Here is a 23,826-nt window from a genome sequence, read left to right as displayed (position 1 = left end):
AATCTAAATATAAATAAATATATACACAATAACAGCAGCTGTACAAGTATTAACTGGAAATGAAGAATATAGTGACCAGTGTTGTGCAAAAACAATGTCCAGAAAGTCCAGTGTGTGTGTAAGAACCATATGTGTGGGTCAGTACTGTGTGGTGGTGTGATTGAGAGACCGTATCGCCTGCGGGAAGAAGCTCCTCCTCAGTCTCTCTGTGTTGGTCTTCAGGGAGCGGAATCGCTTTCCTGACCTCAACAGAGAGAACAGTCTGTTGTTGGGATGGCTGAGGTCCTTCACGATCTTCCTGGCCTTAGTCCAGCACCGCCTGCTGTAGATTGAGTGCAGGTCAGGGAGCTCGGAGCGGATGGTGCGCTCAGCTGACCGCACAACCCTCTGTAGAGCTCGTCTGTCCTGCATGGTGCTGTTCCCGAACCAGGTTAAGATGTTTCCCGCCAGGATGCTCTCTATGGTGCACGAGTAAAAGTTCCTGAGCACCTTGGAGGGCAGTTGGAAGTCTCTCAAGCGTCTGAGGTGGTAGAGACGCTGTCGGGCCTTTTTCACCACGGTGTTGATGTGACAGGACCATGACAGGTCCTGCGTGATGTGAACTCCGAGGTATTTGAAGCTGTCCACTCTCTCCACTGGGCACTCGTTGATGACGGGGGTCTGGTAGTTCCTCTCCTGCTTAGTGCTGAAGTCCACTATCAGCTCCTTTGTCTTACTGACGTTTAGAAGGAGGTTGTTCCTCTGGCACCAGTTCTCCAGATTCCTAATCTCCTTCACGTAGGCCGTCTCGTTGTTATCAGAGATCAGGCCCACCACGACGGTGTCGTCAGCAAACTTGATGATGGTGGTGGAGCTGGTAGTGGCCACACAGTCATATGTGTACAAAGAGTACAGCAGGGGGCTCAGAACACACCCCTGGGGGGCTCCAGTGCTGAGAGTGGTGGAGGCTGAGACATGTCCGCCCATCCTTACTGCCTATGGTCTGCCAGTTAGGAAGTTGGAGATCCACTGACACATAGATGAGCTGAGTCCCAGATGCTCCAGCTTGGTGGTGAGTGTGGAGGGAATTATGGTATTAAATGCAGAGCTGTAGTCTATGAAGAGCATTTTAACATAATTCCCCCTTCTAGTGTCCAAGTGAGTGAGTGATGTGTGGAGGAGATGAGAGATGGCATCGTCTGTGGAACGATTTGGACGGTAAGCGAACTGTAGTGGGTCCAGTGTGTCTGGTAGTGAAGAAATGATGAAGTCTCTGACCAGGCGTTCAAAGCACTTCATCACTACTGAGGTGAGGGCTACAGGGCGATAGTCATTGAGAGAAGCAGGGTGGGGTTTCTTCGGGACAGGAACAATGATGGACTCTTTGAAGCATGTGGGGATCACCGACTGAGATAAAGAGATGTTGAATATCTCAGTGAACACAGGAGCTAGCTGGTATGCGCAGTCTCTTAGGATACGACCTGGGATGCCGTCTGGTCCTGCTGCTTTCCTGGTGTTCACTCTCTTGAAGGCTCTCCTTACTTCATGCTCGGAGATGACGAGCACGTTTCCGGTGCTGGCAGTATCTTCCTGTCTGCAGCCGTTAGCGCCGCTAACACTAGCATTGTTGGAGACCTTAGCTGCAGCCTCGAAGCGAGCATAGAAAGTGTTCAGCTCGTCTGCCAAAGTCACGGCCGCGTTCGTCATACCGGTTGTTGGTGCTTTATAGTCCGTTATTGTCCTTAGTCCCCGCCACAGGCTCCTAGAGTCACTCTGTTGGAGTTGTGACTCTAGTTTCCTCCCGTAGCACTGCTTCGTCTCTTTCACCGCCCTCCGCACGTTATATGACGCGGCTTTGTACGGGTCCATGTCCCCCGTCATGAGTCCCGTGTTGTAGGCAGCGGTGCGGGATCTCAGAGCGTTGCGGATGGTTTTATCCACCCACGGCTTCTGGTTGGGAAACGTTGTGATAGTCTTTGTCTCCACGGTATCATCCGCTAGTTTCCCAATGAATCCCACAACCGCTTCCGTAAACACGTTGACGTCATCGTCGGAGCTGTTTCTGAACATGCCCCAGTCTGCGTCATCAAGTGCGTCCTGTAACGCGGCCACCGATTGATCCGTCCAGCGCGCGACCTTCCTCTGAACCGGAACTTCCTGTTTCAGCCTTTGTTTGTATTTTGGCATGAGGAAGATGGCGGCGTGATCAGATTTGCCAAACGGGGGGCGGGATTGTGCCTTGTAGCCGTCCTTGACCGTAGTGTAGCAGTGGTCCAGTGTCCTTTCACCCCTGGTGGGGCAGGTGATGTGTTGATAAAAGTTCGGCGCTGCGCGTTTGAGGTTGGCGCTATTAAAGTCCCCCGTCACAATAAGCGCAGCGTCCCGGTGTTGTGTCTGGTGCTGTGTGAGTGCCTCATGCAGCTCGCATAAGGCGGTGACCGTGTCCGCTTGTGGTGGAATATAAACGGCACTTACAATGACCGATGTAAATTCCCGAGGTAGATAAAAAGGACGACACATGATGGACAGTAGTTCCAGATTTGGTGTGCAGGAGCGTGTGAGAGGAACAACGTTCGCACTGTTGCACCAGTTGTTGTTCACCATTAAACACACGCCGCCTCCCCTTGACTTCCCCGAGTCCCGTGTCCTGTCCATGCGGTGAACCGAGAAGAACTCGGCCGGCTGGATGGCGTGGTCCGGCACCGCTGGGTTCAGCCATGTCTCGGTGAAGCAGAGGAGATTGCAGTCCCGAATGTCTCTCTGGAACTTTATCCTGGCCCTGAGGTCGTCAAGCTTGTTCTCCAGTGACTGGACGTTGGCGAGCAGGATGCTAGGCAGAGGTGTGCGGTGTGCACGAGCTCTCAGCCTGTTCCTGACGCCGGCTCGCTTCCCTCTAGGCCGCTGCCGCTTCCCTTTGTTCTCCCTCGAGATCTCACTCGGCCAGCTCGGATCCGGAGTTAAAAACTTCGAATTGTGAGTACATTGTATACCAATAGAAACAAGAGTGTCACTGTCATACCTAATGTACCCAATGGTGATGATTTTGCCGATTTAGAAACGCTGAAAACTAACTTAAAAAACAAAGACAAACATTAAACAGTTATTCCAATGTTGTGTTTTGAAAGCCTGTCCAATGAGTAAACACTTCATAGATTGTTGTTTGGAGATTTTCATTTTAAGGATTACATTTTTCTGTATGGATTAAGAAAAATGCCAACATCTCCAAAACAACAAAACTCACCAGAAGGCCTTGTTTAGATGTGAAGAAGCCCGGCATGGTCTTTGATAAACATTATTTTATACCATTCACTTGCCTGGTTGTAAATTTCTTTAAGTCTTCTCCCCATTTTAGGACACTTTATATAATTTGAATTGATTGATTGGAGAAAAAGTTGGCCAGCAGAGGATGAAATCCAGAGCACAGGTCAGATGGTGACTTTTCACAACACTCCTCATATCCCGTCAGTGTCATGGGGACTATTTTGTTACATAAGAACAACCATTTAACTGTGCTGAGCTAATGTTTATGCTGCATGCACAGCGAGTAGATGAGTAAATGTGATACAGCCTTTATCTACACCCAAGACTTCTGGATTCTCAATCATTGCTTAAGATGGGTTGTCATCAAAACTACTGTACTGGGAGGTGATTTGAAGAAATATGTTTAAATCATCAAAACATCCATCTATCCACGTTCTTCTTCTTATCCAACTCAGGGTCAGTGGCACAGCTGGAGGCTCTAGCTTTGAAGTGCAAGTTAACCTAAAATGCTTGTATTAGGACTTTGGGAGAAAGCTTGGGTATCCAAAAAAAGCCCACAAGGGCATGGAGAGACAAACTGTAGGAGTGCTCCAGAGGGAACCGTGCTAACCACTGCACTGCCATGATGCCCAAACATATAAATTCCTGACTATTTAATGACGCTTTAGACTCCAAATTGTGATCTATGTCCCAAGGCATGCTCATACAGTATAGGATGTTTTTAATAATGATTCTCTTACAGTTGAAGGTATTGCAACATTAGCCCCTTTAAGACAAAGCACCGTTATATTTAATGGATTTGTTCCAAGCAAATTATATTTATTTATTTATTATCTCATGTTTCTGTGTTATTTGTCTGGACATTCATTAATAGGTACCACATGATGATTATATGTTTGCCTGTGCAAAGATTTATGTTGCTCACATGATTTTTTTTGTAACGCAGTGACTTTATGAACAATAACGATTGATTATTAAACAGCCAAGTTTAGAATTAAAAACAGCTGTTTTAGCTTGTGGTGTTACACAACAGCACCTCATCTGGATACTTCAAATTTCTCCGAATTCACACATTTGTTTTAAATTAGGGTTAGGTTAGGTTAGGGTTTAGGGGTTATGGGAAAAAAGCCAGGAGAGGATGGGACAAAAGTGGAATAACTGAAAAAGTAAGAGGTGTAGAGGGCTGATGTTGGTGTCTAGGTGGGGGTTTTGGTGGGTGCCGGACGCTGTGGCGAAGAGGCTACGCCGATGGCTTCTTCGGTTCTGGAGATATGGCGAATCGGACCAAAAAGGATGGGACAAAACGGTCCCAATTGGAGAAAGGAAGGTGCAGAGGGCCTGGTTCCACTGGCGTTGCATTGCCTGTCTCCGGGGGCATCCGCCGGTGCCCAACATGTCATGGTTCAGAGTACCTTTGCAGGATGGGGCAGTAGTTGGAGAACGGTCGTGTGATGCGTCCACGGATGCAGAATCCTTCCCCGACTCCGATGGTGCCTGCCCTGTCTTTGTCAGACCCTCCTACCTGGAGATAGAGCTGCAAACCTTTTTCGGAAGCAGTTTCCCTGCACAGAAGCGTCTGCAGCAGGAGACCGCAGAAGGGACAGCAGAACCAGGCCTCTGGAGCACTGCGTCATCTCCTGGTCCACACATATGGCTTCAGCATGCAATGCACAAGGGAGAGCAAGGAGTCGTCTGTTGCCACAAACAGTACAATCGCCTTCTGCCTCTGTCATTCTCTTTCGTTTGTTTGAGCGTTTGTTTTTTAAATACACAGCAAGTGTCACTCTCTCTCTCTCTGTCTGTCACAAACACAGACACACACACTCACACACACACAGACAGACACTGTGAGGTCTGCAGTGCAAAATTTGAATTACAGTGCTTTGTATCACTCTCTCTGTCTGTCTGTCTGTCTGTCTCACACACACACACAACACACACACACACACACACACACCAAAGCACACAGAGAGAAGCTGGTCAGTTGCTGTGCAACTGGGATTGAACCAGAGGGGCTTCCCCTGCTGGCTCAATGCGGTGCAAAGTGTCAGAAGGTGATAGATGTGTTTTTTGTGTAAAAGAGAGAGAGACACACACACACAGTGGGTGCTCAAAGGTTCCGGGAGGAGGAGGAGAGGAGGCAGCGGGTTGGGGGTTTGGGATGTGTCTCAGGAATGTCATTAATTCTGCCTGGTGCTGCGTGTGCCCTGTGCAGCTTGGATGTCTGCCGCTGACGCTCTGTGGCTCCTGTTCCTCTCATCTGCTGGTCCACATATGGCTTCAGGATGCACTGTACAAGGGGAGAGCAAGGCATCATCGGTTACCATAAATAAAACAGTGTCTTTCTGCCTCTGTCACTCTCTTTGGTTTGTTTGAGCGTTTGTTTTTTAAATACACAGCAAGTGTCTCCCTCTGTCTGTCTGTCTGTCTGTCTCTCTCTGTCTGTCACACACACACACACACACACACACCAAAGCACACACACCAAAGCACACAGACAGACACTGTGAGGTCTGTAGTGCAAAATTTGAATTTCAGTGCTTGGTGATTTGTCTCCCTCCAGTGGCCCACTGCAGGTATGATGAGGCTTAAATGATAGGATAGGATAGGATAGGGATAGGATAGGGGGTTATGGGGAAAAAGCCAGGAGAGGATGGGACAAAAGTGGAATAACTGAAAAAGTAAGAGGTGTAGAGGGCTGATGTTGGTGTCTAGGTGGGGGTTTTGGTGGGTGCCGGACGCTGTGGCAAAGAGGCCACGCCGATGGCTTCTTCGGTTCTGGAGATATGGCGAATCGGACCAAAAAGGATGGGACAAAAGGGTCCCAGTCGGAGAAAGGAAGGTGCAGAGGGCCTGGTTCCACTGGCATTGCGTTGTCCGTGTGCGGGTGCATCCGCAGGTGCCCAACATGGCATGGTTCAGAGTACCTTTGCAGGAGGCTTAGGTTGTTGAAAAAAGATCAGGGAACCAGCAATCGCCGGTTCCCTGAGATGCACTCTCCACCGTGGGACAGGATGGTGGTACCCCTGCCCCAGTTCAAAAAATTGCCCATCTTGGGTTTATGCGCATCTACTGAGCTCCTCGCGACGTTTCGGCGTTACTTCGCCTTCATCAGGCTGGGCTCAATGAGGGTAGGGACTGGTTTGTCCTCTATTTATACTTTTTCTTTTCTTAGCTTTTCTTTCTGACTTTTTTTGTCTTACTTTTTTCTGTTCCTTCTTACTTAGGTTTTTTCTTGGCTTTCTAATTTTTCCTGTACTTAGTTTTTTCTATTTTTCTCTCTGTCACTTTTTCTGTTTTTACGTGACTTTCCTCTTTTCCTCTCAACCCTACTTGGGGAGCTTTCTTACTCTCTCTCTTTTTTCTCTTCTCAACCCTACTTGGGGAGCTTTCTTTTCTATCCTTTTTTCTTTATGGCACCCCCTATTCCTTAGTCCACTCTGTCTATCATCTTGTTTTTCTGGCACCCCCATCCTTAGTAACCACTCTATTTAGGCTTCTTTTTCTGTTTTTTGTTTTTCCATTTTTTTAGGCTTTTTTTCTGTTTTTTTCTGGGGTTGGGACAGGGAGGGGGGGATAGGTTAAGGTTAGCAGCCCACTTGGTTTAAAATTCCTATTAGGGTTAGGGGTTAGGGTTAGGTGAAAACAGGCCACCAAGGGCCTGACAGGCACTGTCCATCGTGGGGGCCGAGGGTTCTTGCCGGGAGGTGGAGACCCTGCCCGGGTGTTCCAAAAATTGCCCATATCTTGGGTTAACTGTCTTGGGGCCGTCGCGACGTTTCGGCTGAGTTGTGCCTTCTTCAGACTGGCCCGGTAATAATGACTCTTTTTATTTAGGTTCTTTCTCTTCCTTTTATTTAGGTTTTTTCAGGTAAGTATATTTTAACTTTACTTTTTCTTCTTTTTTTAGGTTCTGCGACAGGTAAGTATTTTTTTACTTTATTATTTCTTCTCCCTTCTTTTTTTAGGTTTTTTTCTTCCTTCTTTTTAGGTTTTTTGTTCAAAGTTGAATTTCAAACCCCCCCCTGGTTAGGGTAAGGGTTTGGGACAGGCAGGGGCATCTCCCACCCCCACGAGGCACGGGCAAAGTTAGGGGTTAGGTGAAAACAGGCCACCAAGGGCCTGACAGGCACTGTCCATCGTGGGGGCCGAGGGTTCTTGCCGGGAGGTGGAGACCCTGCCCGGGTGTTCCAAAAATTGCCCATATCTTGGGTTAACTGTCTTGGGGCCGTCGCGACGTTTCGGCTGAGTTGTGCCTTCTTCAGACTGGCCCGGTAATAATGACTCTTTTTATTTAGGTTCTTTCTCTTCCTTTTATTTAGGTTTTTTCAGGTAAGTATATTTTAACTTTACTTTTTCTTCTTTTTTTAGGTTCTGCGACAGGTAAGTATTTTTTTACTTTATTATTTCTTCTCCCTTCTTTTTTTAGGTTTTTTTCTTCCTTCTTTTTAGGTTTTTTGTTCAAAGTTGAATTTCAAACCCCCCCCTGGTTAGGGTAAGGGTTTGGGACAGGCAGGGGCATCTCCCACCCCCACGAGGGGTTAGGGGGTTAGGGTTAGGGTTAGGGAATGAAGACTGACTCCTCCCCCCTCTTTCGAAGGCAGGAGGACGTGCACGGTCCATCCCCCAGGTGACCCGTTGCTGCTGGAAGTTGGACCGCCCAGGACGCCCCTGGCGCCTCCTGCGACGGACCACCGTCCACCCATCCTCATCATCAAAAAAAGCCATCGAGCCCGATGGACTTTTTTAATGTCCTGTTGTTTTTGGCAACTTATGAAATGTGTTGATTTTTATTATCGTGGTATCGCCTTTGTTATATAGTAATAATGTCGCCTTTGTTATCTAAGTAATCAAAAAATAAGAATGGTAATGAAGGAAATCAAACAACATGAAATTAAAAATTTTTTAGTTCTTTTGTTACGTATTAGTTTTGTATTTATGAATTAAAAATAAAGTGAATCAAATTAAATTAAATAAAAGCAAATTTCAATATGTGCCGCTGCGACGTTTCGGCCCTGAAAAGGGCCTTCTTCAGGCTATGGCACAAAAAACAAGCAAAACAAACTTCTGTGTGTTTGTCTAGTCTCTGTGATGTTGCTCCTTCTGTGTCTCAAGGCGAAATGCCCTTTCTGTGTGTAGCAGCTCCTTTTATACCCTCTGTTCCAGTTAGATTTTTCATTCGTCTTTTTTTATCCCAATTGCCGTTTTATTTAAATAGCCCTTTCCCATTAGTTTTTAAAAATGCTTACTCCATGAATTATGATAATACCCAGCATGTACTTAATTAATGTAGGCCCAAATCATTTTTAAACCCAATATTAAAAGTCCAATTAAACATGAAATGTCTAATAATAATTTTTAATCCCAAAATTTATGTCAAATGTTATTACATATGAATTTTTTACTTGTAAATTTTTAGACCCCCAAATTCTGCATGCCCCTTGCCCGTGAACTACAAATATGAAATTTTAAATCCAATAATACCCTAAATTATTCAAATTATCAAAATTAAATTATGAAGGGTTGCAATTCCCCCATTAATTTGTATGAGTACAATGACCCATTGTAAACATTGATCCCCTTCCTCTTCCCAACTTCCCAATAAGGGTTAGTATGGGGGGCGGGGAGTGAAATGGGGGTTAGGGTTAGGGTTAGGGTTAGGGGTTAGGATGAGGAAAATAATCCCTTCTCCGAAAGGAAAAGGAGCGTGCACGGTCCATCCCTCCCTGCGGCCCTCCGTACCCGTCCCAGAAGACTTGGCGGTCACGTTGGCGGCGGCGGCCATAGCGCACCACCGTCCAGCCATCGTCCATGGCGTCCAGAATTTTTTTGTCTTTTTTCTTTTTCCAAAAAAAATTAAATGTGCTTCAAAAAATATTTATTTAATCTTAATGTGAACAAAAAACGCTTTCCAAAATGTGGAAAGGAAAAAATCACGTAAAAACAGTAAACAACAAAAGAAGGTGTGCCAAAAAAAACTGTTTATTCAAAAATAAACACAAAAAACACAACGTTTCGACCGTACACGGTCTTCTTCAGGTGTGGCACACAGAAAACTGTAAGCTAGGTTAGCTGGCAACAGTTGGACTGGCAGAGATGTGCTCTCATCGAGTGCCGAGTGGAAAATGAGCTCCTGTGTGAGCTCCGCCTTTTATATTCTCCCCTCGGCTGTGTAAAATCCCATTCGTCTTTTTTAACTTTGGTTCGGTAAAAATGAATTTGGTCTTTATTTTTTAATCTACATTACATTTTAACTGTTTTTTAGCCAAAAATAACATATTTGCACTCCATGAAATTACTGTTAATGAATTTTAAAGCCAAATTAATTTAATCACTGTTTTTATTCCCAATTTGGTTTTTAATCCATTTTTAACTGTAAATAGTCTTGCAAACCCTATGAATTGTGCTAATAAATTTATGAACCCTGGTTTTTAGAATTTTTAAGCCAATTTTCCAATTTCTCACTAATTTAATTCCCCCTTTATTAAATAATATATACCGAGGGTCAGGAGGTGGGGATAAAGTGGTTAGGGAAACATAAGATGGGGGCTCGGTCGCCGCAGGCGATCGAGCACCAATGCACTGGCCATCCCTGCTCCCGGCTCAAGGAACCATGTCTCCAATGTGGTGTCCTAAAAAGGATTGTGTTGGCATCCTGGGCATGAGACTTCCATTGTGATGAACCCGAGATAAGGGGGGGGCGGCAGGAGAAAGGGGTAAGAAAGAGAAAGAGTGTGAGAGGGAGAGAGAGAGAGAGAGAGAGAGAGAGAGAGAGAGAGAGAGAGGGAGGGAGGGTGGAGTTTGGAGTTGAGGGTTATCCCAATATAGGGTTAAATGTGGTTAGGTTTAGAATTGAAATCAGGGTTGGGCTTCAAGGATGAAATTAAACTCAGCACAGGGTTAGGACTGGTTAGGGTCAGGATAAGTCTCATGGTCAGGATGCTCCAGTAAACATATACAGACAGGCGGAGTACTGGTAACAACGATGATGATAAGGAACATAGTAATCACAGTAATAACAAAACAGTAATAATAGACATAAATAATAGACAAGTATGTACATTATGTGGACTTTATGTCCTTTAAAAACTTTTTTCATTTAACCCCTTAGGGTGTACAGTGTCCAGTTTTGCAATCCAGAGTCTTTCAGCCTTCCTCCTCTGCTGAGTAGTCCATCTGGGATTTGCCTGTATTACTGTGGCTCTGACAGATTCCCAGCTATGTGACAGGAAGTGTTTCACTAGTTGTGTGTGTGTGTTCTTCTTCCTTAACACATTGTACCTGTGCTGGGTGAATCTTGTCAGAATTGTGTTACTTGTCTCACCCACATACTGAATTCCACATTTGCTGCAAGTGATCATATATACACAGTTCTTGGAGCGTGGAGTCCCATTAGCTTGTGAGCAGAATACAGTCCCATTAGAAAAACTGCGCAACCATTTCTGGTGCTTAAAAAATTGCCCCTGGTCTCTGAGTTTGGGCTCAGAGAGAGGTGAGATTTTTGCCTTAATGAGGAAATCCCTTAGGTTTTTATTCCTCCTAAAGGCCGCTATTACCTTATGATCCCCCAGCAATCGGGTTTTCTGGACAAGATCCTGAAAATTGTTTCTAATCACTCTGATTAGTTTGCACGTTGATGGGGCATAGGTCAAAACGACAGGCAGGACAGGTGTCAAATCAATGGGTTTTGTCTGCAGGAATGAATTGAAGCATTTCCTGAGGAAAGAGCGACAGTACCCCCTACTGGTGAGAGCTGAGAATAAAATTTTGGTCGCTGCTCTGAAGTCAGTAGGTTGTGTGCAAATTCTGTGAAATCTCAACAGTTGTGACTTTATTAAACCAGCAAAGGTGTGTTTTGGGTGGAAACTTGTTTTGAATAAAAGGGCATGTGTGTCTGTGGGCTTGAAGAATACTTTAATATCCAATTTGTGTGTCTGTGGAAAATTTGGGCCTTTGAAAGTGGTTGTATCCAAGAAATCAATTGTGGTTCTATTAATTGTAGATTTTAATTTGATCGAATCATTATGGCCGTTCAGAGTGCTTAGAAAGGTTTCAAAATCTTGTTCAGAGTGTGGCCATATGCCCCAGATGTCGTCAAGAAACCGATAGTAGTACAGTGGTTTCTTGACACATTTTGCCAGGGCTGCAGTTTCCCATTCTGCCATGAAAATGTTGGCATATGCCGGTGCGAATTTTTTGCCCATGGCTGTACCTTTTATCTGCAAGAAGAAGTCCCCATTGAATTCAAAGTCATTTCTCGTTAAGTTGATTTCTAATAATTGTAATAATTCCTTTTCAGGTCTTTTTTTGTCTGGGTATTTTTGGAAAATATTCCTGATGGAGTTTATTCCCTCCTTAATGTCAATATTAGTATAGAGGCTGTCAATGTCAATTGAAAAGAGAAATGATTCAATGGGGACTTCTGTCTGCTTAACCTTTTCCACAAAGTCATACGTATCCTTAATGTAACTGTCATGTCTTATGGATAAGGGATTAAGGAAGAAGTCCAGATATTCTGCAGTGTGATAAGTTTCACTACCGCAATCAGACACAATGGGACGCCCGGGAGGCACCTGAAATGGCACAGACCACTTTGCTGGGTCTTTGTGAATTTTAGGTAATAAATAAAAGAGCCTTCCCCTTGGCTCAGCGGAGCCCAGTAAATAGGTTTTTTGTTTCAAATTAATGAATTTTTTTAGGTGTAGATTATTAACAATTTTCTCCACAATAGGTAATGTGTCCAAATAGATAGGTTTCTTTAATTTAGAATAATAGGTTTTATCATGTAATTGTCTGTAGCCCTCTTGTAGGTATTGATCCCTGTCCAAGATTACTACAGCGCTGCCTTTATCTGCTGGTTTTAAGATTATTGATTTATTTTCTTTCAGTTCTTTAAGAGCTTTGAGCTCCTCCTCCGTTAAATTTGGTTTAACGTGGCTGATGTGGAAATGGTTATTAAAATATTCATAGTCAGCTTTCATTAAAGTGGACACTTCCTGTGGAAGCTGACCTAATGGAGGAGACCACTCAGATTTAAGAGTGAAAGGCTGGGGTTCTGCATCAGACTTCTCCCCATAATGAATAGCCAATTTGATTCTCCTGTGATATTGTTGAATATCATGCTTACATTGTAATTTGAAATTTTTGTCAGGACCTATTGCAGGAATGAAATTAAGACCCCTATTCAGGAGGTTCCGCTGGGCAGTGGAAGGCTTAAAATGCTTAGACAAGTTAATAACACCAGAACTTACCCCCTCCCTTTTATCAGATGGGCTCAAGGGGACTCCACAAAAGCATTCCAGTGCTCCAACATATGCAAAGCCGTCACGTCAGTCCAGTGGATGTTGTCCCTTCCTGTCTCAAAACTGTCATCAGGAAGAGCCGGTATGTGGTTCACCAGACCTGTAATGAAAGTGTTTAAGTGCAGGAGTGTGTCCTGCTCATTCTGGGGCAGAGCGGAGGAGTAGTTCACCACTGGGACGTAGATGTCAGCTTCAGGAAATTCATTCTGGGCCGTCAGTAGTGCCTTTTTCAGTTCTGTGATTGGTGTGTTCTTGTCCCTCTGTGATCTGTTATTTAGGCCAAAAGATAAAACTATTGTTTCCACCTCTACGCTGGAAGTGGCTTTTTCCAGCAGGGCCTGTGCATGGCACCACTTTGCACCGGGGAAGCTGTCAATTTGCACGTTCTCCGCTGAAAAAGATGGGAGTGTGCTTACATTTGAGTCACCGATGATGAGTGCTGATTTCCTGATGTGGAGGCTCCAATCCTGCAGCTTCCTCTGCGTGTTTGGGTGTCTCGTGGGGAGGACGGGTTGTTCAGCAGGTGAAGCAGGTGCAAGGGGAGGAGACTGGGAGGATTCCTCCATTCTCCTCGTCTGGAGGCGGGTCTGCACGCAGGATTTCAGTCTGTCCTGTGTGGTGCGTGGCAGGCCGAGATGTGCGGACGTGGACGGTCCAGGCGCTGTTTCAATGTCTTTTATGGGTCTCGTGGGGATGGTGTCGTCCCCCTGAGTGAGGTCCATTACCTCGATCATTATGTCATCTTCCGGTTGCGGGGACTGAGTGGGCGGGGGTGGCTCCTCCTCAGCAGAGGTCGTGCGAAGCGCGGCGAGTACCCTCTCCACTCTCCGGTCTTTTGGTGACATTGGTGTGGGTTCAGGAGGGTCTTCATGGGGGGTGGGGGTGATGGGTTTTGGATCGTCGTCCTCCTCACCGTCGCGCTCTATGAAAGGTGACCAGTCACCGCTGATGGTGTCGGTCATGGTGGTCGCCGTCGCCGTGGTGACAGGGTGCGCTGTGGGTGGAGCATGCACCTGTGCAGTCACCGTTATGGTTCGGCCGGCTCTGGGCTGTGGCGTGGCAGGCTGTGCAGTTGGAGCTGGCTGCAACACTTCTGTCAGAGGTTCGGTCGAGTCGAGTGTTATGAGATCATCTCTCACCTCTGGTTGTCGTGTCGGCTCGCTGGTCCCGCGGCTCTGTTCTCTCGATTCGGTGTCCGCTCTCAGGTCTGCCAGTCTGGCTATGATGGCTGCCTGGGTCTGGTCCAGTGACTCCGGTCGGAGACGGCGGCCCAGGTTGCGCTTGGCCCAGGATGACGCCACCTCAAAGGGTCCTTCCCAGTCCTGTTTAGGAAACTCAAAGAGGCGTTTTAGCTCCACCTCCATAGCCATAGAATAATGATCGCGGAGAATTAGGGCTGTTGTGTATGCCCAATTCTTCGCATTACCCTCGATTCGAGTCTGTGTTTGTTCGCTCGGTGCAGCTGGCTTAATGACAGTCATTAAAGTCTGTAAAATTTTGTTCAGGGAGGGCGGATATTTGTCCCTTGAAACGTTTTTAAGGTGATGAACAGATTTGATCAGTCTGTGAATAATCCGCACTTTAGCTGAAAAGTCTGCGTCATCAGATGGCACGGCGTGTCTGGGAGGATCAGGTCGTGAAAATCTGGCACGCTTCACATACCGTCTGTCCCATGCTTGTCCTCGGTCAGCCAGGCGCCTCTGCTCGTGTTGATCCCCGTGACGGGCAGCATAGCGGGTCGTAGTTGGTCGCTCTCTGCTCCGGCGCTGCCGCCATGTGTGGGGGATTTCTCTCTCCTCTCTCCGGTGGTGCCATCCACTCACCACTGAAGCGTAGGTCCGGTGCTCAGTGTGGGATGGGTAGCTACGATCCCGGGCTCGCTCCTGTTCAAAACGGTGCCCTTGTTCCGGCCGATCACGGTAGCGGGCTGCATAGCGGACTGGAGCTGGCTGTTCTGCCCTCCGGTGTTGACGCCATGCCGGGTGAGCGTTGTGGGGAATTTCTCTCCCCTCACGGCGGTCATGTCCCCTCACCACCGATGCGTAGGTACGGCGCACGGCGCGGGACGGGTAGCTGGTCCGTCTGGGAGACCTCCGGTCGTCTCTGAAGCCGCGGTCGCCTCTCCGGCCTCTGCGATGGCGGACGACGGTCCAGTCGTCTTCTGGATAAAACGTGGGCATGTTTGCAGGCACACTTGCGGTCTCAGCTTAAACAAATGGTCGCTGGGGACCGTGCTAGCAGTGTAATAATTGCTGTGTGTCCCAAAAATAATAAAAATAGTCCTCACGTTTGTTCAGAAAATGAAAAAGAGCTTTATTTTCGCTTAATGCAAAAAATAAAAGCAAACAAATTTACAAAATTTACAAAGAAATAAGCCAAAGTCGCGACGTTTCGGTCAACATTAACCTTCTTCAGGCTGGCTTACTCAAAGAGTGAGAAATAGTACAACAGAATACCGTTACAATCCGTGTCACAGGTGTGTATACTGCGCATGTCAACATTCAAACTTTGCGGGCCTAGACAGCCAATGAGAGGAGCTCCTGCTCCGTGAGTCAGGGGACCCTCTCGAAAGAATTAAAACGATTGGCTGCTGGCCGTTTGCTGCATTCAGGAGCATCCTGGATCACAGGAACACATGAACAATACACTTTTCAATACTTGTTACTCTCCATATGAGAGTCAAAAGAACAAGATCACGAACAAAATAGTGTTGATGAAGTATGCAGTTAAAATTATATACAGTAAAAAACATATATACATATACACACCGGACGACAGTAACGTGTGGATAGAAATATACAGTATTTACAAAAGTCCTTCTCCATATGAGAGTTAAAAGGGCATTATCACAATTAAAATTATGTTGATGGTATATACAATAATTGAAAGTATCCATGCATATATATACACACAGTAATTCCGTGTAAGGGCAGAGGGTCCCAGGAGTGGGTCGACAGGGGGCACTCGCCGGTTAGGGAAACATAAGATGGGGGCTCGGTCGCCGCAGGCGATCGAGCACCAATGCACTGGCCATCCCTGCTCCCGGCTCAAGGAACCATGTCTCCAATGTGGTGTCCTAAAAAGGATTGTGTTGGCATCCTGGGCATGAGACTTCCATTGTGATGAACCCGAGATAAGGGGGGGGCGGCAGGAGAAAGGGGTAAGAAAGAGAAAGAGTGTGAGAGGGAGAGAGAGAGAGAGAGAGAGAGAGAGAGAGAGAGAGGGAGGGAGGGTGGAGTTTGGAGTTGAGGGTTATCCCAATATAGGGTTAAATGTGGTTAGGTTTAGAATTGAAATCAGGGTTGGGCTTCAAGGATGAAATTAAACTCAGCACAGGGTTAGGGTTAGGGTTAGGGTTAGGGTTAGGGTTAGGGGTTGAGTAAGGAACAGGCCACCAGCAAGCTGGTAGCCTGAAGTGCACGGGCCATCGATGGGGCCGGGTAGTGGTGTCCCCGCCCTGGTTCAAAAAATTAGGGGTTAGGGGTTAGGGGAAACTAAAGTTGGGAGTCCGGTCCCCGAAGGGGGCCGGGCTCCAATGCACTGTCCATACCTGCTCCCATCCCGGGCGGCAAGGCCCCCCACGGCATGCCCCAAAAGGCTGTGATCGTCCAACGGACCGGTGATGATGTCCCAATCCGTCTCCAGAAGTCACCCACACCTAGGTTTTCACTATAATCCTTATGTTATTGTATTATCTTTTTATTGTCTCATTAATTTGACCTCATTGTGTATTTTGATTTTTTAAGGTAATATTTAAGGACACATCATCAGTAGTGGACCCTGGAATCATCGGATGTTTCGGCCATTAACACTAGACATCCTCCTCCAAGGAAGGCCCTCCCAAGGTTGATCACGCCTTGGAGTGTGTCATCAATTAAATAAGATAATAGTAATTAAGTAATGCCTTTCTGGGCTTTAATTTTTAAAGTTTCTAAGAGGCCAATCAGGCCCTGTCAGGTTCAATCGCCTTTTAGAGAGTTAATTAGGCCCTATTTGGGTTCATGGCAATCTAACGTATGTCCGTGACTTTGAGAATTTCACTCAAGAGCCACCCCGGGCGGTCTGCGCTTGGGGGGACGAAGGCAGTGTCCAAAGGTCGCCTGCGAATGCCCCAGCCGCGGAGACATGGAGGTCTCCGATTGATTGCATGTCTGCGCTTGGGGGGACGAAGGCAGTGCCCGAAGGCCGCCTGCGACTACCCCAGCCACGGAGACACGGAGGTCTCCGATTGATTGCATGATCCATATGTCCTGCTTAACTCACAATTATTAGCTTTTAACTTATGCAAATTAAAAGTATTAATATCATCACATAAATGCTTCTCCTTCATTCGTTTCCTATATTTTTGTTATCATGTATTCCCACATACCTGCACCTTGTTCTACAAATGAGACTTCCTCCCTGGCCTGTCTGCCACCTGCTCTCTGTGCTCCATGTGCTCCGTCTGGTTTGACTTCCTGGTTCCCATCCTGCACTTGGTCGATATCCAGGGCAACCACTGTTGTGTCCTTGAACTGCCATCTTGAAATCCAGTCGCCATCTTGGATCATTAGCTTTAGCCATAGCTCCATGTTAGCTTCCATATTAGCATCAACAAAACTCAATATAAAGTTAACTAATCCCATGTACATATTGTCCTTTATCATATGTCACTGTCATATAATTGTTAGCATTAACTTAGCTGTGTGGTTAGGGTTAGGACCGGCGAGGGGGCCGGGACACCCCCAGCCCAGTGGCCAAAAAACCCCCTGAGGAAGCCCCCAGGGAACCCCACGCTACCCAAGCGGGCGGACAGGCGGCACTGGCTGGTTAGGGGAAACTAAAGTTGGGAGTCCGGTCCCCGAAGGGGGCCGGGCTCCAATGCACTGTCCATACCTGCTCCCATCCCGGGCGGCAAGGCCCCCCACGGCATGCCCCAAAAGGCTGTGATCGTCCAACGGACCGGTGATGATGTCCCAATCCGTCTCCAGAAGTCACCCACACCTAGGTTTTCACTATAATCCTTATGTTATTGTATTATCTTTTTATTGTCTCATTAATTTGACCTCATTGTGTATTTTGATTTTTTAAGGTAATATTTAAGGACACATCATCAGTAGTGGACCCTGGAATCATCGGATGTTTCGGCCATTAACACTAGACATCCTCCTCCAAGGAAGGCCCTCCCAAGGTTGATCACGCCTTGGAGTGTGTCATCAATTAAATAAGATAATAGTAATTAAGTAATGCCTTTCTGGGCTTTAATTTTTAAAGTTTCTAAGAGGCCAATCAGGCCCTGTCAGGTTCAATCGCCTTTTAGAGAGTTAATTAGGCCCTATTTGGGTTCATGGCAATCTAACGTATGTCCGTGACTTTGAGAATTTCACTCAAGAGCCACCCCGGGCGGTCTGCGCTTGGGGGGACGAAGGCAGTGTCCAAAGGTCGCCTGCGAATGCCCCAGCCGCGGAGACATGGAGGTCTCCGATTGATTGCATGTCTGCGCTTGGGGGGACGAAGGCAGTGCCCGAAGGCCGCCTGCGACTACCCCAGCCACGGAGACACGGAGGTCTCCGATTGATTGCATGATCCATATGTCCTGCTTAACTCACAATTATTAGCTTTTAACTTATGCAAATTAAAAGTATTAATATCATCACATAAATGCTTCTCCTTCATTCGTTTCCTATATTTTTGTTATCATGTATTCCCACATACCTGCACCTTGTTCTACAAATGAGACTTCCTCCCTGGCCTGTCTGCCACCTGCTCTCTGTGCTCCATGTGCTCCGTCTGGTTTGACTTCCTGGTTCCCATCCTGCACTTGGTCGATATCCAGGGCAACCACTGTTGTGTCCTTGAACTGCCATCTTGAAATCCAGTCGCCATCTTGGATCATTAGCTTTAGCCATAGCTCCATGTTAGCTTCCATATTAGCATCAACAAAACTCAATATAAAGTTAACTAATCCCATGTACATATTGTCCTTTATCATATGTCACTGTCATATAATTGTTAGCATTAACTTAGCTGTGTGGTTAGGGTTAGGACCGGCGAGGGGGCCGGGACACCCCCAGCCCAGTGGCCAAAAAACCCCCTGAGGAAGCCCCCAGGGAACCCCACGCTACCCAAGCGGGCGGACAGGCGGCACTGGCTGGTTAGGGGAAACTAAAGTTGGGAGTCCGGTCCCCGAAGGGGGCCGGGCTCCAATGCACTGTCCATACCTGCTCCCATCCCGGGCGGCAAGGCCCCCCACGGCATGCCCCAAAAGGCTGTGATCGTCCAACGGACCGGTGATGATGTCCCAATCCGTCTCCAGAAGTCACCCACACCTAGGTTTTCACTATAATCCTTATGTTATTGTATTATCTTTTTATTGTCTCATTAATTTGACCTCATTGTGTATTTTGATTTTTTAAGGTAATATTTAAGGACACATCATCAGTAGTGGACCCTGGAATCATCGGATGTTTCGGCCATTAACACTAGACATCCTCCTCCAAGGAAGGCCCTCCCAAGGTTGATCACGCCTTGGAGTGTGTCATCAATTAAATAAGATAATAGTAATTAAGTAATGCCTTTCTGGGCTTTAATTTTTAAAGTTTCTAAGAGGCCAATCAGGCCCTGTCAGGTTCAATCGCCTTTTAGAGAGTTAATTAGGCCCTATTTGGGTTCATGGCAATCTAACGTATGTCCGTGACTTTGAGAATTTCACTCAAGAGCCACCCCGGGCGGTCTGCGCTTGGGGGGACGAAGGCAGTGTCCAAAGGTCGCCTGCGAATGCCCCAGCCGCGGAGACATGGAGGTCTCCGATTGATTGCATGTCTGCGCTTGGGGGGACGAAGGCAGTGCCCGAAGGCCGCCTGCGACTACCCCAGCCACGGAGACACGGAGGTCTCCGATTGATTGCATGATCCATATGTCCTGCTTAACTCACAATTATTAGCTTTTAACTTATGCAAATTAAAAGTATTAATATCATCACATAAATGCTTCTCCTTCATTCGTTTCCTATATTTTTGTTATCATGTATTCCCACATACCTGCACCTTGTTCTACAAATGAGACTTCCTCCCTGGCCTGTCTGCCACCTGCTCTCTGTGCTCCATGTGCTCCGTCTGGTTTGACTTCCTGGTTCCCATCCTGCACTTGGTCGATATCCAGGGCAACCACTGTTGTGTCCTTGAACTGCCATCTTGAAATCCAGTCGCCATCTTGGATCATTAGCTTTAGCCATAGCTCCATGTTAGCTTCCATATTAGCATCAACAAAACTCAATATAAAGTTAACTAATCCCATGTACATATTGTCCTTTATCATATGTCACTGTCATATAATTGTTAGCATTAACTTAGCTGTGTGGTTAGGGTTAGGACCGGCGAGGGGGCCGGGACACCCCCAGCCCAGTGGCCAAAAAACCCCCTGAGGAAGCCCCCAGGGAACCCCACGCTACCCAAGCGGGCGGACAGGCGGCACTGGCTGGTTAGGGGAAACTAAAGTTGGGAGTCCGGTCCCCGAAGGGGGCCGGGCTCCAATGCACTGTCCATACCTGCTCCCATCCCGGGCGGCAAGGCCCCCCACGGCATGCCCCAAAAGGCTGTGATCGTCCAACGGACCGGTGATGATGTCCCAATCCGTCTCCAGAAGTCACCCACACCTAGGTTTTCACTATAATCCTTATGTTATTGTATTATCTTTTTATTGTCTCATTAATTTGACCTCATTGTGTATTTTGATTTTTTAAGGTAATATTTAAGGACACATCATCAGTAGTGGACCCTGGAATCATCGGATGTTTCGGCCATTAACACTAGACATCCTCCTCCAAGGAAGGCCCTCCCAAGGTTGATCACGCCTTGGAGTGTGTCATCAATTAAATAAGATAATAGTAATTAAGTAATGCCTTTCTGGGCTTTAATTTTTAAAGTTTCTAAGAGGCCAATCAGGCCCTGTCAGGTTCAATCGCCTTTTAGAGAGTTAATTAGGCCCTATTTGGGTTCATGGCAATCTAACGTATGTCCGTGACTTTGAGAATTTCACTCAAGAGCCACCCCGGGCGGTCTGCGCTTGGGGGGACGAAGGCAGTGTCCAAAGGTCGCCTGCGAATGCCCCAGCCGCGGAGACATGGAGGTCTCCGATTGATTGCATGTCTGCGCTTGGGGGGACGAAGGCAGTGCCCGAAGGCCGCCTGCGACTACCCCAGCCACGGAGACACGGAGGTCTCCGATTGATTGCATGATCCATATGTCCTGCTTAACTCACAATTATTAGCTTTTAACTTATGCAAATTAAAAGTATTAATATCATCACATAAATGCTTCTCCTTCATTCGTTTCCTATATTTTTGTTATCATGTATTCCCACATACCTGCACCTTGTTCTACAAATGAGACTTCCTCCCTGGCCTGTCTGCCACCTGCTCTCTGTGCTCCATGTGCTCCGTCTGGTTTGACTTCCTGGTTCCCATCCTGCACTTGGTCGATATCCAGGGCAACCACTGTTGTGTCCTTGAACTGCCATCTTGAAATCCAGTCGCCATCTTGGATCATTAGCTTTAGCCATAGCTCCATGTTAGCTTCCATATTAGCATCAACAAAACTCAATATAAAGTTAACTAATCCCATGTACATATTGTCCTTTATCATATGTCACTGTCATATAATTGTTAGCATTAACTTAGCTGTGTGGTTAGGGTTAGGACCGGCGAGGGGGCCGGGACACCCCCAGCCCAGTGGCCAAAAAACCCCCTGAGGAAGCCCCCAGGGAACCCCACGCTACCCAAGCGGGCGGACAGGCGGCACTGGCTGGTTAGGGGAAACTAAAGTTGGGAGTCCGGTCCCCGAAGGGGGCCGGGCTCCAATGCACTGTCCATACCTGCTCCCATCCCGGGCGGCAAGGCCCCCCACGGCATGCCCCAAAAGGCTGTGATCGTCCAACGGACCGGTGATGATGTCCCAATCCGTCTCCAGAAGTCACCCACACCTAGGTTTTCACTATAATCCTTATGTTATTGTATTATCTTTTTATTGTCTCATTAATTTGACCTCATTGTGTATTTTGATTTTTTAAGGTAATATTTAAGGACACATCATCAGTAGTGGACCCTGGAATCATCGGATGTTTCGGCCATTAACACTAGACATCCTCCTCCAAGGAAGGCCCTCCCAAGGTTGATCACGCCTTGGAGTGTGTCATCAATTAAATAAGATAATAGTAATTAAGTAATGCCTTTCTGGGCTTTAATTTTTAAAGTTTCTAAGAGGCCAATCAGGCCCTGTCAGGTTCAATCGCCTTTTAGAGAGTTAATTAGGCCCTATTTGGGTTCATGGCAATCTAACGTATGTCCGTGACTTTGAGAATTTCACTCAAGAGCCACCCCGGGCGGTCTGCGCTTGGGGGGACGAAGGCAGTGTCCAAAGGTCGCCTGCGAATGCCCCAGCCGCGGAGACATGGAGGTCTCCGATTGATTGCATGTCTGCGCTTGGGGGGACGAAGGCAGTGCCCGAAGGCCGCCTGCGACTACCCCAGCCACGGAGACACGGAGGTCTCCGATTGATTGCATGATCCATATGTCCTGCTTAACTCACAATTATTAGCTTTTAACTTATGCAAATTAAAAGTATTAATATCATCACATAAATGCTTCTCCTTCATTCGTTTCCTATATTTTTGTTATCATGTATTCCCACATACCTGCACCTTGTTCTACAAATGAGACTTCCTCCCTGGCCTGTCTGCCACCTGCTCTCTGTGCTCCATGTGCTCCGTCTGGTTTGACTTCCTGGTTCCCATCCTGCACTTGGTCGATATCCAGGGCAACCACTGTTGTGTCCTTGAACTGCCATCTTGAAATCCAGTCGCCATCTTGGATCATTAGCTTTAGCCATAGCTCCATGTTAGCTTCCATATTAGCATCAACAAAACTCAATATAAAGTTAACTAATCCCATGTACATATTGTCCTTTATCATATGTCACTGTCATATAATTGTTAGCATTAACTTAGCTGTGTGGTTAGGGTTAGGACCGGCGAGGGGGCCGGGACACCCCCAGCCCAGTGGCCAAAAAACCCCCTGAGGAAGCCCCCAGGGAACCCCACGCTACCCAAGCGGGCGGACAGGCGGCACTGGCTGGTTAGGGGAAACTAAAGTTGGGAGTCCGGTCCCCGAAGGGGGCCGGGCTCCAATGCACTGTCCATACCTGCTCCCATCCCGGGCGGCAAGGCCCCCCACGGCATGCCCCAAAAGGCTGTGATCGTCCAACGGACCGGTGATGATGTCCCAATCCGTCTCCAGAAGTCACCCACACCTAGGTTTTCACTATAATCCTTATGTTATTGTATTATCTTTTTATTGTCTCATTAATTTGACCTCATTGTGTATTTTGATTTTTTAAGGTAATATTTAAGGACACATCATCAGTAGTGGACCCTGGAATCATCGGATGTTTCGGCCATTAACACTAGACATCCTCCTCCAAGGAAGGCCCTCCCAAGGTTGATCACGCCTTGGAGTGTGTCATCAATTAAATAAGATAATAGTAATTAAGTAATGCCTTTCTGGGCTTTAATTTTTAAAGTTTCTAAGAGGCCAATCAGGCCCTGTCAGGTTCAATCGCCTTTTAGAGAGTTAATTAGGCCCTATTTGGGTTCATGGCAATCTAACGTATGTCCGTGACTTTGAGAATTTCACTCAAGAGCCACCCCGGGCGGTCTGCGCTTGGGGGGACGAAGGCAGTGTCCAAAGGTCGCCTGCGAATGCCCCAGCCGCGGAGACATGGAGGTCTCCGATTGATTGCATGTCTGCGCTTGGGGGGACGAAGGCAGTGCCCGAAGGCCGCCTGCGACTACCCCAGCCACGGAGACACGGAGGTCTCCGATTGATTGCATGATCCATATGTCCTGCTTAACTCACAATTATTAGCTTTTAACTTATGCAAATTAAAAGTATTAATATCATCACATAAATGCTTCTCCTTCATTCGTTTCCTATATTTTTGTTATCATGTATTCCCACATACCTGCACCTTGTTCTACAAATGAGACTTCCTCCCTGGCCTGTCTGCCACCTGCTCTCTGTGCTCCATGTGCTCCGTCTGGTTTGACTTCCTGGTTCCCATCCTGCACTTGGTCGATATCCAGGGCAACCACTGTTGTGTCCTTGAACTGCCATCTTGAAATCCAGTCGCCATCTTGGATCATTAGCTTTAGCCATAGCTCCATGTTAGCTTCCATATTAGCATCAACAAAACTCAATATAAAGTTAACTAATCCCATGTACATATTGTCCTTTATCATATGTCACTGTCAT

General features: G+C 47.0%; 1 long non-coding RNA gene across 8 annotated transcripts in view; it reads left to right on the top strand.

Moving 5' to 3' along the window:
• The first annotated feature begins 15,875 nt into the window (after window positions 1–15,875).
• LOC309697501 overlaps window positions 15,876–23,826 on the top strand; it is a 38,064-nt gene continuing 30,113 nt past the window's right edge. For all 8 annotated transcript variants that reach the window (XR_014273839.1, XR_014273840.1, XR_014273841.1 and 5 more), the window contains exon 1: window positions 15,876–15,891. This is a non-coding gene — a long non-coding RNA (uncharacterized lncRNA). The remainder of the gene's footprint in view (window positions 15,892–23,826) is intronic.

This window comes from Aulonocara stuartgranti, assembly GCF_965226115.1.
Source record: "Aulonocara stuartgranti genome assembly, chromosome: 20".
In the NCBI taxonomy this organism is placed as follows: domain Eukaryota; kingdom Metazoa; phylum Chordata; class Actinopteri; order Cichliformes; family Cichlidae; genus Aulonocara; species Aulonocara stuartgranti.
Note: the sequence above shows the minus strand (reverse complement) of the source record. Positions and strands in the feature narration are given on the sequence as shown.